Source organism: Pseudorca crassidens, chromosome 19 (genome assembly GCF_039906515.1).
Source record: "Pseudorca crassidens isolate mPseCra1 chromosome 19, mPseCra1.hap1, whole genome shotgun sequence".
NCBI lineage: Eukaryota > Metazoa > Chordata > Mammalia > Artiodactyla > Delphinidae > Pseudorca > Pseudorca crassidens.
In genome coordinates, this window is record NC_090314.1 from 46,656,304 (window position 1) to 46,670,388 (window position 14,085).

At 37.0% G+C, this 14,085-nt stretch overlaps 1 protein-coding gene and 1 pseudogene across 11 annotated transcripts in view; one reads left to right on the plus strand and one right to left on the minus strand.

The window, feature by feature from the left end:
• Window positions 1–14,085, minus strand: part of GPATCH8 (G-patch domain containing 8) — a 102,855-nt gene that overhangs the window by 34,346 nt on the left and 54,424 nt on the right. The window lies entirely within an intron of this gene.
• LOC137211862 (large ribosomal subunit protein uL23 pseudogene) lies at window positions 3,052–3,596 on the plus strand (annotated as a pseudogene).

The following is a 14,085-nucleotide window of genomic DNA, read 5'->3' on the forward strand; positions in this document are numbered from 1 at the left end:
GGTAGAGGGTGGAAGCAAGGAAAAGGAAGGAAGGGAAGGAGGGAGGCAAGGACGGTGTAAAAACTGGAAAAGATGATGCTGAAATGTCACTATCTGCAGACAGTATGTACAAAATCCAACAAACTCTTCAGATAATAAACTCTTACCAAACACTAGTAATGGAAGCTTGCTGGATACATAAAAAACAAACTAACAGAAAACAACAATACCAGGATTTCTGGTATGAATGTGGCAACACAGGAAAACAACTTTCTTTTTCTCTTGAATACCACACAAAAGCAAAATAGTGATATGATCTGGAGAATGAGAAAAGGCATAAGAGAAGTATGTGAGGAGAAATGAAGCAGAAGCCATTCAAGGCCAAGTGAGCAGTGAAAAAAGGCCAGCACTAGCAGATTTTCAGAAAATGACAGCAAAAACATACTTCAAGTATGATAAACGGCTCACTTGAAGTGATACACCTACATCTCTTGCACTCATCAAGAATTTCTGAGATCTAGAAAAAGCAGAGGGAAGAACTTGGATTGGAGCAATGGGAGACATCCCTTCAAACATACAAATATCCAAATCCCTTCAAATATACAGGCCAAAAACCCAAAACCAAAACAAAAAACCCCCACCACATGCCTTGATCTACATGTTGAAGGGGCACATTTTGTGCCAATGAAAACAGTCCCAAAACAGTGGTCATAATCAACACTGCAGTAAAGTTATTGAATCTTAAAGGTAAAGAAAGACTCCTCTGAGCAGCTAGGTAAAACCATCAAAGGGAGAAATTAGCCCAGCCTTCAATTTCTTCAGGATTATATTCAATTCCTTCAGGATTATATTCAATTCCAGAAGCCAGTGGTACAACATTACAAGATATCTAAGGAAAGAAAGTATTAACCAAGGATTTTGTAATGTACATATATTTATATATGTGATTGAATTATTTTTATAGGTTCATATAACATATGAGATTATATAATCTCATATTATAAATATATAATATAAAACATAATCTCATATATTATATATATTTTATATATATATAAATAATTCAGGAAATATTGTTTGTACAACCCCCTTTAAAGAAGTTACTAGGAAATAAACAGCAGAAGTGATGAGGAAAAACTCAACAGAAGGACTGGAAGGCTGCTTTGAATACATTTACATGTAGAATTGAGGTTAAAAGAAGTGGGGCTACTAGGGTATCAGATTACAATGTACATGTTACACGCCCTCACAAGAAAGAAATGGTATAACTAATATAAGATGGGGAGGGTGGTAGAGATAAGTAAATGGGAATTAGAATTTGCCTTTCATTACAACTATAATAGACGTAAAAAAGAACTCCATTTAAAACTGAAAATTATGTAAGTATTATACAACCATATTTAATTGTATGCTACATACACACTAAGTTTACTGATATTAGGTGGTAGACGAAATGAAAGGGAGGAAAAGAGGAAACAAGGAAACTTTCTCCTGCTTACAGTATGAAAATGATGGATACTCTCTAAAAGAAATAAAGAACGAAAGGTAATTTTGTTAAGTTATAAAGGTAATTAAAACAAAAATATAATCCAACCTATATCCACCTATCTATATCTATCCATCTATCTATAGCTTTATCTACCTTACACTCAGAGGAGAAAAACAGAGCACAGAGTCAGCGACTTAAAAAGATAAATGTGAACTAAACATATCTGTCACATAAAATATAAAATATTAACTAAAAAAAATTTTTCATACTGTAACACAAAGCAAAACCCAACTCTATGATGATCATAAGAGGCACATTCAAAACAGGGTGATTCAGAAAGACTCAAAAGGATGGAGACATACTAAGCAATACATATACAAAAAATGAAAGCAGGAGTCAGGGTTTTTCAATCAAGGTAGAATTTACATTAAAAGCTTTAAACAAGATAAAGGTACATAATGTCAATGAGGTCAACTCATGGTATCTAAAAATCTTAATATCTAACTATCATAATCTAGCAGCAACATCCATAAAACAGAAATTAGAGGAGATTCAAGGGAAACACATGAACATACTAAAGCAAGGAGACTCAAATCATCTCATTACATGACAGGTCAAAGAGATAAAAAATAAACAAGGATACAGAACACCTTAAGGATATTTTAACACAGTTATGTGCCTGAAAATAGGGCATACATCTTTTATAAAAGTACTCATAGAACACTCACCCCAAAAGACCCTACTAGGCTACAGAGGAAACCATAATAAATCCCCCAAAGAAGAAATAATATGAGCAACATATATGAACACAGTACAATGAAACTGGGAATTAACATTTTTAAAAAGGCCTTTCTACAAATCTGAAACTAGAATATCTAGGGAAAAAATGATAACGACAACATTATATATCAATATACACAGGCTACAGGTGAAGCAGTGTTTAGGAAAAACACACGGGTTTAACTACTTTAAAGCAATCAAATAATAACAAATAAAAGCCATACCCTGGATAAACTCTCATACGTGTATACCAGGAAATATATGAATCCATTTATATAAAAGTCAAAAACAGTTAAATTAAACAATACACATTTAGGGATATGAAACACATGGTAAAACCATCTTAAAAAGGAAGAGAAAATAAAAGAGTTGATAACACTTTCTAATTCATTCCATGAGACCAGTATTACCCTGATACAAAGACATCACAAGAAAACTACAAACTAACATCTCTTATAAATATAGATGCAAAAATCCTGAACAAAATGCTAGCAAACCAAATCCAGCAGCATACTAAAAGATTATACACCATGACCATGACCAAGTAGGATCTATCCCAGGAATGCAAAGGTGGTTCAACATATGAAAATGAAATCTATATAATATACCACATTAATGGGGGTGGGGGGAACCTCATGTTATTTTCTTCATAGATGCAAAAACAGCATTTGACAAAATGTATCACCCTTTCATAAGAAAAACACTCAACAAACTACAAATAGAAGGGAACTTCCTCAATCTGATAAGGGCATCTATGAAAACCCCCCAGCTAACATCATACTTAAAAGTTAAAGACCCCCCTTTTCACGAAGATGGCGCCGAAAGCGAAGAAGGAAGTCCCTGCCCCTCCCAAAGCCAAAGCCAAAGCAAAGGCTTTGAAGGCCAAGAAAGCAGTGCTGAAAGGCGTACACAGCCACAAAAAAAAGAAGATCTGGACGTCACCCACCTTCCGACGGCCCAAAACACTGCGGCTCAGGAGGCAGCCCAAATATCCTCGGAAGAGCGCCCCTAGGAGAAACAAGCTTGACCACTATGCCATCATCAAGTTCCCCCTCATCACCGAGTCAGCCATGAAGAAAATAGAAAACAACAACACACTGGTGTTCACTGTGGATGTCAAGGCTAACAAGCACCAAATTAAACAGACTGTGAAGAAGCTCTATGACATTGACGTGGCTAAGGTCAACACCCTGATCAGGCCTGATGGAGAGAAGAAGGCATATGTTCGACTGGCTCCTGACTATGACGCTTTGGATGTTGCCAACAAAATTGGGATCATCTAAACTGAGTCCAGCTGACTAATTCAAAATATAAAAGTTTTCACTTAAAAAAAAAAAAAAGTTAAAGACTGAAAGCTTGCCCATTAAAATCAGAACAAAGATGTCTCTTCCCCTCTACGACAGAGCTATCTGCTCTTGTCATTTCTACTCAACATTATATTGGAAGTTCTAAGCAGGGCGATTAGACATGTTAAAAAAAAAAAAAAAAAGGCATCCAGATGGGAAAGCAGACGGGAGAAAGAAGAAGTAAAGCTATCTTTTTTCACAGATGATATGGTATTATATGTAATAAACCCTAAAGAATTCACCAAAAAAACCTACTAGAGCTGCTAAATGAGTTTAGCAAAGTTGTAGGATACAAGATCAATATAAAAATATCACAGTAGCATAAAAAATGAGAATTCTTAGGATTAAATTTAACAAAAGAAACAGAGCTTAAAAAAACATTATTGAAAGAAATAAAGAAGATGTAAATAAATGAAAAAACATCCTATGTTCATGGACTGGAAGACTTAACATTGTTAAGATGGCAATACTCCCCAAACTGATCTACTGATTCAACATAATCTTTATCAGAATCCCAGCTGACTTCTTTGTAGAAATTGACAAGCTGATTCTAAAATTCACATAGGATTACAAGGGACCAAGAACAGCCAAAACAATCCTGAAAATGAATAAAGTAGAAGGGCTCACACTTCTCAATTGCAAAACTTGTTACAAAGCAACAGTAATCAAGAGAGTGTTACTGCAAAGACATAAAGATCAATGGAATATACCAATAATTGAGAGGAAAAACCCCATATATTTATGGTCAACTGATTTTCGAATGGCCAAGACCATTCAATGGGGATAAAATAGTCTTTTCAACAAATAGTGCTGGGACAACTGGGTAGGCACATGCAAAAGACTGAATTTGGACCCCCTACCAAACATGACATATAAAATTTTTAAAAATAAATTTATTTATTTATGGCTGTGTTGGGTCTTCGTTGCTGTGCGTGGGCTTTCTCTAGTTGCGGTGAGTGGGGGCTACTCTTCGTTGTGGTACGCGGGCTTCTCATTGCCGTGGCTTCTCTTGTTGCAGAGCACAGGCTCTAGGCGCGCAGGCTTCAGTAGTTGTGGCACACGGGCTTAGTTGCTCCGCCACATGTGGAATCTTCCCAGACCAGGGCTCGAACCCGTGTCCCTTGCATTGGCAGGCAGATTCTTAACCACTCCGCCAACAGGGAAGCCCACATGACATATAAAAATTAATTCAAAATATATCAAAGACCTAAATGTTAAGAGCTAAAACTAAAAAACTCTTAGAAGGAAGCATAGGTGTAACTTTTCATGGCCTTGGATTAGGCAATGGGTTCTTAAATATGACATCAAAAACACCGGCAACAAAAGAAACAAAGATAAAGTGGACTTCATCAAATTTTAAAACTCTGAGCACCAAAGGGCATTATCAAGTGAAATGACAATAAAAAGTGGAAGAAAATATTTGCAAGTCATACACCTGACAAGGGACTCATTCCAGAATTCATACAGAATTCTTATAACTCAACAATAAAAGGACAGCCCAATTTAAAAAATGGGCAAAAGATCTGAAGACATTTCTCCAAAGAACATAGTTAAAAAGGCCAATAAGGGGCTTCCCTGGTGGCGCAGTGGTTGGGAGTCCGCCTGCCGATGCAGGGGACATGGGTTCGTGCCCTGGTCCAGGAAGATCCCACATGCCGCGGAGCGGCTAGGCCCGTGAGCCATGGCTGATGAGCCTGCGCGTCCGGACGCTGTGCTCTGCAACGGGAGAGGCCACAACAGTGAGAGGCCCGTGTACCGCAAAAAAAAAAAAAGGCCAATAAGCACATGAAAAGATGCTCAACCAAAACCACAAGAAGGTACTACTACTTCACACCTACTAGGATGGCTATAATAGAAAAGACAGAAAACAATAAGTGTTGATGAGAATGTAGAGAAATTGTAACTCTCATATAGTACGAGTGAGAAAACAAAATGGTGCAACCATTTGTGGAAAAGAGTCTGGCGGTTCCTTAAAAGTTAAACACTGAGTTACCATATAACTAGCAATGCCATTCCTAGGTATATACAAAAGAGAATTGAAAAATATATTCACACAAAAACTTGTACAAGATATTCAAAGCAGCATTATTCATAACAGCCAAAAAGTGGAAACAACTCATATGTCCATTAACTGATGAATAATTAAACAAACTAGTATATTCATACAATGCAATATTATTCAGCCCTAAAAAGGAGTAAAGTACTGATACATGCTATTTATATGGATGAACTTTGAAAACGTTATGCTAAGTAAAAGAAGTCAGATACAAAAGGCCACATATTGAATGATTTAATTTATATGAAATGTCCAGAATAGGCAAATGTATAGAGACAGAAAGTGGTTGCTGGGGGAGGGAGAAGAGGGGGAATGAGGAATGACTGCTAAAGGGTACAAGGTTTCTTCTTGGGGTGATGTAAATGTTCTGGAATTAGTGGTGACAGTTGTACAACATTGTGAATATGCTAAGTCACTAAACTCTGTATTATATAATGGTTAAAACGGTGAATTTTATCTCAACAACAGCAAAAACCTACCTGAAAAATTGCAAGTGAATGATAAACACAAAATCCAGGACAGTGCTTACCTCTGAAGGAGGAAGAAATGGGACGGGATCATAAAGTTATGGATAATGTTCTTCTTAAACTGAGCAGGAGACACACAAGTGTCTGTAGTTACTCTTCATATCTTACACATATTTTTAAAATATCTTATCAATATTTAACAAGATACTAAGGGTATCAAAACGGGACTGCAGTTTTTGTTTTTGTTTTCAGTTAAAAGCATGGGTAAAGCTATTTGCTTTAAAACTATGTACAACTTTCATAAAAATGAAAATTAAAAAAAAAAAGAATAGAAGGCAGTGAGTGTAGAGACTATCCTTTCAGAATTTTGGTTCTTAAGACAAGTAAAAAGAAAAGATGGCAGTTACAGAGAGTAAGAGTCAACAGAGTAAGGGTTTTTTTTTGTAATTTTAGTGGTTCTTTTCCCCCAAGAATGTGTGAGCATGTTTATTGGTGATAGGAAATGAATGAGTGCAAAGTGAGTTTGCCAAGATAGGAAAAAAGATGTAAGGTCCTTGATAATACAGAGAGGATTAGGATCCAGAATTCAGATGTAGTTAGGAATTTTCATTTGACAGATTATGAAACAAGGGAGAAATATTTAAGGATGGGAAGAGATAGACCCAAGTTTGATGGCAGATATTACAGGTAGAAGAAGGCACTCCCATTTGATACTCCACATTTTCTTTAAGTTTTCTACTAGGAGTAAGGGAAGATGGAGGAAGGACAAGGGTAGCTGAGGGAAGATGAGGGCTTAAAGATCAATGTTTGAGAATGACAGCTGAAGAGACTAAGAGGGAGTTGATGCGTAAAAGGATTCCTTGGCAGTTCTGGGAGTCCAGTGAGTTGGCACCAGTCCCACACTGCACTACAGTAAAGACACAGAAATGAAGAATGCAAATATTTCTGAGTGGGGATAGGTTCTTGGTGAGTAGGTATGACAAAAAAAGGATTAGGAAGAAAAGAAGTTGGAATCAAAGTGTTGAGAGAAGTAAAAAATCAATTTGTGGTGCTCAAGAAGTATAAATTAAGGAGGGGCTAAGTTACTAAAGTCAAGGTTCCGAGGTCATGTGAAGGTGAAGAACAAATATGAAATAAAGGAGTGACATCAAGAAGGGGAGAGGGTTTCGCAAGCTGTATAATTCAAAGTTGACAAGATTTCTGAATAAACAGTCTGATCAATAAAATGGGAGTAAGTAATTCTTGTTGTACCTACCACAAAGAGTTCAAAAGTGAAATAATTTCTTGGTCGGAGGAGAAAGGGCCTCAAAATATAATGTGTAATCTAATGAGGTTGTGAATTACTCAGCTACTTCATGTATTTATTATTTACTTGATAGTGTAACTTTTACTTGAAAAACAATAAAAATGTATTCTCTAAAATGTTTATATTTCTGATAGTATATCAAATAGACCTGGTTTTCCCCATCATTTCCAAGAATTTATTTGTTCAACTTGTATTTATTGAGTACTTATGTGCCGGGCACTATACTGGATGCAGTATATATATTGCCAGACAAATAGACAGTTTCTCTCCTCAAGGCCCTTTCTTTCCAGTACCACAGTCAGCCTATAAATAAGGTTACAAGCAAAAATGTATAATTATAAATTATATATGAGAGTGTTGCAAGAGAATAAAGTAGAGGATTTATTTAAATTGGGTGGTTAGGAAAGATTTCTTTTGAAGTAATATTTAAGCTAAGACCTAAAGGATAAAAGCCAACCACGTGAAAAATTTCTAAACAGTGGCATGATGATTCTATGCTTAAGGACAGTGGTTAGACAGAAAAAGACAGCCCAGGTCCTAACCTGAAGAACTCCAACATCTAAAGTTTAGGCAGCTCTTTTTTGTGGCACCTCAGAGGCAATCAGCCACTTCAGGATAAAGCGGAACATCTCTTTCCCAGCTACTGGCTGCCAGAAACTCATTGAAGTGAACGATGAACAAAAACTTCATACCTTTTATGAGAAGCGTATGGCCACAGAAGTTGCTGCTGACGCTCTGGGTGAAGAATGGAAGGGTTATGTGGTCCGAATCAGTGGTGGGAACGACAAACAAGGTTTCCCCATGAAGCAGGGTGTCTTGACCCATGGCCGAGTCCGCCTGCTACTGAGTAAGGGGCATTCCTGCTACAGACCAAGGAGGACTGGAGAAAGAAAGCATAAATCTGTACGGGGTTGCATTGTGAATGCAAATCTGAGTGTTCTCAATTTGGTCATCGTAAAAAAAGGGAAGAAGGATATTCCTGACTCACTGATACTACTGTGCCTTGTCGCCAAAAGAGCTAGCAGAATCCACAAACTTTTCAATCTCTCTAAAGATGATGTCCGACAGAGTGAAATAAGTCAGAAAGAGAAAAGCAAATACTGTACGCTAATACATGTATATGGAATCTAAAAAACAAAAAAAAAATGGTCATGAAGAACCTAAGGGCAAGACGGGAATAAAGACGCAGACTTACTAGAGAATGGACTTGAGGATACGGGGATGGGGAAGGGTAAGTTGGGACAAAGTGAGAGAGTGGCATGGACATATATACACTACCAAGTGTATAACTGATAGCTGCTGGGAAGCAGCCGCATAGCACAGGGTGATCAGCTCGGTGCTTTGTGACCACCTAGAGGGGTGGGATAGGGAGGGTGGGAGGGAGGGAGACGCAAGAGGGAAGCGATATGGGGATATATGTATATGTATAACTGATTCACTTTGTTATAAAGCAGAAACTAACACACCATTGTAAAGCAATTATACTCCGATAAAGATGTTAAAAAAAATAAAAAATAAAGATGATGTCCGCCAGTATGTTGTGAGAAAGCCCCTAAACAAAGGTAAGAAACCTAGGACCAAAGCACCCAAGATTCACCATCTTGTTACTCCATGTGTTCTGCAACACAAATGTCAGCGTATTGCTCTGAAGAAACAGCGTACTAAGAAAAATAAGGAAGAGGCTGCAGAATATGCTAAACTTCTGGCAACAATAAAGAAGGCCAAAGGAAAACGCCAGGAACAGATTGTCAATAGACGGAGGCTGTCTTCTCTGAGAGCTTCTACTTCTAAGTCTGAGTCCAATAAAAAATGAGATGTTCTAAGCATAACAAATAAATAAGAAGAGACAAAAAAAAGTTCAGGCAGAAGAGGAGTCAACAAAGGAATCTATACAGAAGCAGCAAGAGAGATGAGGAGGAGGAATCTATAAAATCTTCAAAAGCAAGAGAAAAGAAATTGTTTTAAAGAGAAAAGAGTGGTCAATTGTATTGAATGATGCAAAGAAGCAGGACATGGAAGAAAATAAGAACTTTAAAAGGTCTACTGGATTTAGCAAATAAAGGTATTTTGCAGCCTTGAATAAACTGGTTCAGTGCAAAGTGCTAAAGCCAGTCTAAATGGGTTGAAGAGTGCATAAAGAAAGGGGTAGGGAAAAGAGAACAGGGAAAGAAAAAAAGGAAGAGAAGGAAGAGAGAGATTTCCCCATATTATAACTCTGGATAAAATAAAACACACAGGGCTTCCCTGGTGGCGCAGTGGTTGAGAGTCCGCCTGCCGATGCAGGGGACACGGGTTCGGGACACGGGTTCGTGCCCTGGTCCGGGAAGATCCCACATGGGATCTTGAGCCATGATGGGCCCGTGAGCCATGGCCGCTGAGCCTGCGCGTCCGGAGCCTGTGCTCCGCCACGGGAGAGGCCACAACAGTGAGAGGCCTGCGTATCGCAAAAAAAAAAAAAAAGAAAAGAAAAATTAACATATAGCTGAGCTCAACATGACAGGGCAATCCCTAGGCACCTAAAGATGAGGCCTCAGGACCTTGATGGTAGAAGGCCTACTAAGCTCTCCCTGCGAAATGCTCAGAGAGATGAATGGTTGTCTCCATCCTTGAAACAGGGACTAGAAAAACAGCACTACATCATCACCTGCTATCCCCTGAACGCATCAAAAAACTCACCATCTACCAAGGTATAAATGGAAAAGGTCATGCATAGAAGGTCGGAATTTCAGACCACAGTCATTGGTGGACCTAAAGAATGTACACCTTTCATCCAAAGCAGGAACCCTTAGCTTAGGTATTAACATTTTAAAACCAGTCCATATAAAGTTCTCAGGTCTTCAGTTAAAGACTTGAGTCTCTAGCAAAAGCACATATGGAACTGCCCGATAAGAACCCCTCTAAAATCCAGGATATGAAAAACATCCAGAGAATGAGATGACAATCAAAACTGCAAACCACACAAGGAAACAAACCACTGCAAGAAAGTCAGAAGCAGCAAACTATGAAAACACTTACAAAGTACTACAGATAATAGAAGATTTGAAAGAAATTATAAAATAAGAACATTTAGAATGTTTTTTTAAAAAAGGCAGAAATAGTAACCAAAAGGCAAAAAATTTTGTTTTTGTTTAAAAAACAAAAAAGTAGCAAATTTTGGGGAAAAGAATCAAAAAGATATTTTAGGAACTAAAAAAAGGGACTTAAAAAAGTGATATATAATAAAACAATATTTATATAAGTGTTAATTGTAGAATATAGGTGGTAGGTATATAGGTATTCACTATATAGATCTTTCATTTTTTCTGTATGCTCAACAATTTTCATTATAAAATATCACCGAAATAAAAAATAAGTAAATAACATCAGGTGCGGTGAATAGAGAAAATCCTCTGTATCTTCTAAGCTCTATGTTTTTTCCTTTTATATTTAAATCTTTAACCCACCTGCAATTGATTATTGTATGGTATGGGGTAGAAGTTCAAATTCACTATTTCCCATATGGATAACCAACTGTCTCAGAACCTTTTACTGAAAAATTCATTCTTTCCCCCACTTCTCTGCAATACCATCTTTGTCTTATCAAGGGGTCAAATATGTAAGGGTCTGCAACTGGGCTCTCTTTTCTGTTCCACTGGTCTATCCTTATGCCAATATCACATGTCTCAATTACTGTAGCTTTCTATCTTATACTTTAAGAATGCTTTGACTATTCTTGGCCCTTTATACTTCCATACAAAATTCCATACAAAATCCTGTTGGGATTTTTATATGATTGATTTGAATATATAGAAAAATTGGGGGAAAACAGATACCTTTACAATATTGAGTCTTCTAATTCATGATCATAAAAATAATCTCATTTTTAAAATTCATTGTTCTTTAATGCCTCTAAATAATGCTTCAGAATTTTTGCCTTAAGTCTCCCGCATCTCATTAGATCCATACCCAAGTGTTTCATATATTTTTTTTTGCTATTACAGTTGGTGACATTTTTGTTATATCCATTTTCTAATATGAAAATTTAAATGTATGATTTTGAAAAAAAAATGTATGATTTTGTATCTAGCATCCTGCTAAACTGTTATTTGTGTAACTAATCTGTAAATTTTCTTGGATATCATGAACATAATCATACCTGCAAACAATGACAGTTCTGTCTCTCCCTTTCATCTCTTGCATCTTTGTTTGTTTTTGCCTGTCTGCCTTACTGTGCTGCTTAAGACCACCAGAACAATATTTAATACAAACAATGACAGCAGGTATCCCTTTTATGTTTCCCCATCTCAAAAGGAAAGCTTTCGACTTTTCAATATTAACTATGATGTCTCCTATATAGTTTTTGTAGGCATTCCACCTGGTTAAAAAAGGTCCTTTCTTTGTCAAGTTGGACAAGACTTTTCATCATGAATGAATGTTGAATTTTATATAATGCTCTTGGTTTTTTTGCATCTATTGAGATGATCATATAATTTTTTTCCTTTAATCATCTAATATGGTTGACTACATGAATTGATTTTAACATTATATCAATCTTGCATTCGTGGGATAACTTGGTCATGGTATATCCTAAATTGGTTATGGTGTTTTAAGATCTGCATCTGTGTTATACATCAATGTCATATAATTATTATCATACTGTCCTTGTCAGGAGTTACCATCTAGTCTCTAATTAAATGAGCTGGGAGTTTTTCTTCATTTTCAATTCTCTGGAAGATCAGAAATTGTTGGTCAAGACTGAAGTTACTTCTTTTATGAATTGTGATAGAACTCACTATGAAATTATTTGGGCTGTATGGAAAGATTTTTCACCACAGATTCAATTTATATAATTTATATAATTTATATATGTTATAGGATTACCAAGGTTTTCTATTCTCTTCAAGTCTATTTTAGCAAGTTATATTCTTTAGGAATTTGTCCACTTAAACCTATCTTTGCATTCAAAGCATAAAGTTATCCATACTATGTTTACCTTTTAGTGCCTGCTGCATCTGCAATGATATCCTCTTTTTTTCATTATTGACATTGGTTTTCTATGTTCTTTTCTTTCTTAATATCACAAGTATGTCAAAGAACTAACTTATGGATTTGTTGTATGTTTGTTTTCTGTTTCATTCTTTTGTGTTCTTATCTTTATCATTTCTTTTCTTTAACATTCTTTGGGTTTATTTTGCTATTCTTTTGCTAACTTCCCAAGAGGAACGTTTACTTCATTTATTTCCTGCCTTTTTTTTTCTAAGATAAGCATTAAGGACATGTATTTGCTATCAATACCTAAATAGACATGTCTCCAAAGAAGATATACAGATTGCCAACAAACACATGAAAGGGCGCTGAACATCACTAATCATTAGAGAAATGCAAATCAAAACTACAATGAGGTATCACCTCACTCCGTCAGAAGAGCCAGAATGGCCATCGTCAAAAAATCTACAAACAGGGCTTCCCTGGTGGCGCAGTGGTTGAGAGTCCGCCGCCCGCCGATGCAGTGGACACGGGTTCATGCCCCGGTTCGGGAAGATCCCACATGCTGCAGAGCGGCTGGGCCCGTGAGCCATGGCTGCTGAGCCTGCGCGTCCAGAGCCTGTGCTCCGCAACAGGAGAGGCCACAACAGTGAAAGAGAGAGGCCCGCGTACCGGAAAAAAAAAAAAAAATCTACAAACAATAAACGCCAGAGAGGGTGTGGAGAAAAGGGAACCCTCTTGCACTGTTGGTGGGAATGTACACTAATACAGCCACTATGAAGAACAGTATGGAGGTTCCTCAGAAAACTAAAAATGGAACTACTATAAAACCCAGCAATTCCACTACTGGGCATATACCCTGAGAAAACCATAATTCAAAAAGAGCCATGTACCACAATGTTCACTGCAGCTCTATTTACAATAGCCAGGTCATGGAAGCAACCTAAGTGTCCACAGACAGATGAATGGATAAAGAAGATGTGGCACATATATGATGGAATATTATTACTCAGCCATAAAAAGAAACGAAATTGAGTTATTTGTAGGGAGGTGGATGGACCTAGAGTCTGTCATACAGAGTGAAGTAAGTCAGAAAGAGAAAAACAAATACCGTGTGCTAACACATATATATGGAATCCAAAAAAAAAAAAAAAAAGGTTCTGAAGAACCCAGGGGCAGGACAAGAATAAAGACGCAGATGTAGAGAATGGACTTGAGGACACGGGGAGGGGGAAGGGTAAGCTGGGACAAAGTGACAGAGTGACATGGACATATATACACTACCAAATGTAAAATAGATAGCTAGTGAGAAGCAGCTGCATAGCACAGGGAAATCAGCTTTGTGTGCACCTAGAGGCGTGGGATAGGGAGGGTGGGAGGGAGACGAAAGAGGGAGGAGATAAGGGGATGTATGTATATGTATAGCTGACTCACTTTGTTATACAGCAGAAACTAACACAGCATTGTAAAGCAATTATACTACAATAAAGATGTTAAAAAAAAAGGACATGTATTTGCTATCATATATCATATTGCTTTAGCTTATCTTACAAGTTTTGATGTGTAGCATTTTTATCTTTCAGTCCAAAATATTTTCCAATTACCATTGTGATTTCTTCTTTTACTGACAGGTTACATGTAAAAATGTGCTTCTTAATTTTGAAACAGAGATTTTTAAAAATCTTTTAAAACTTGTT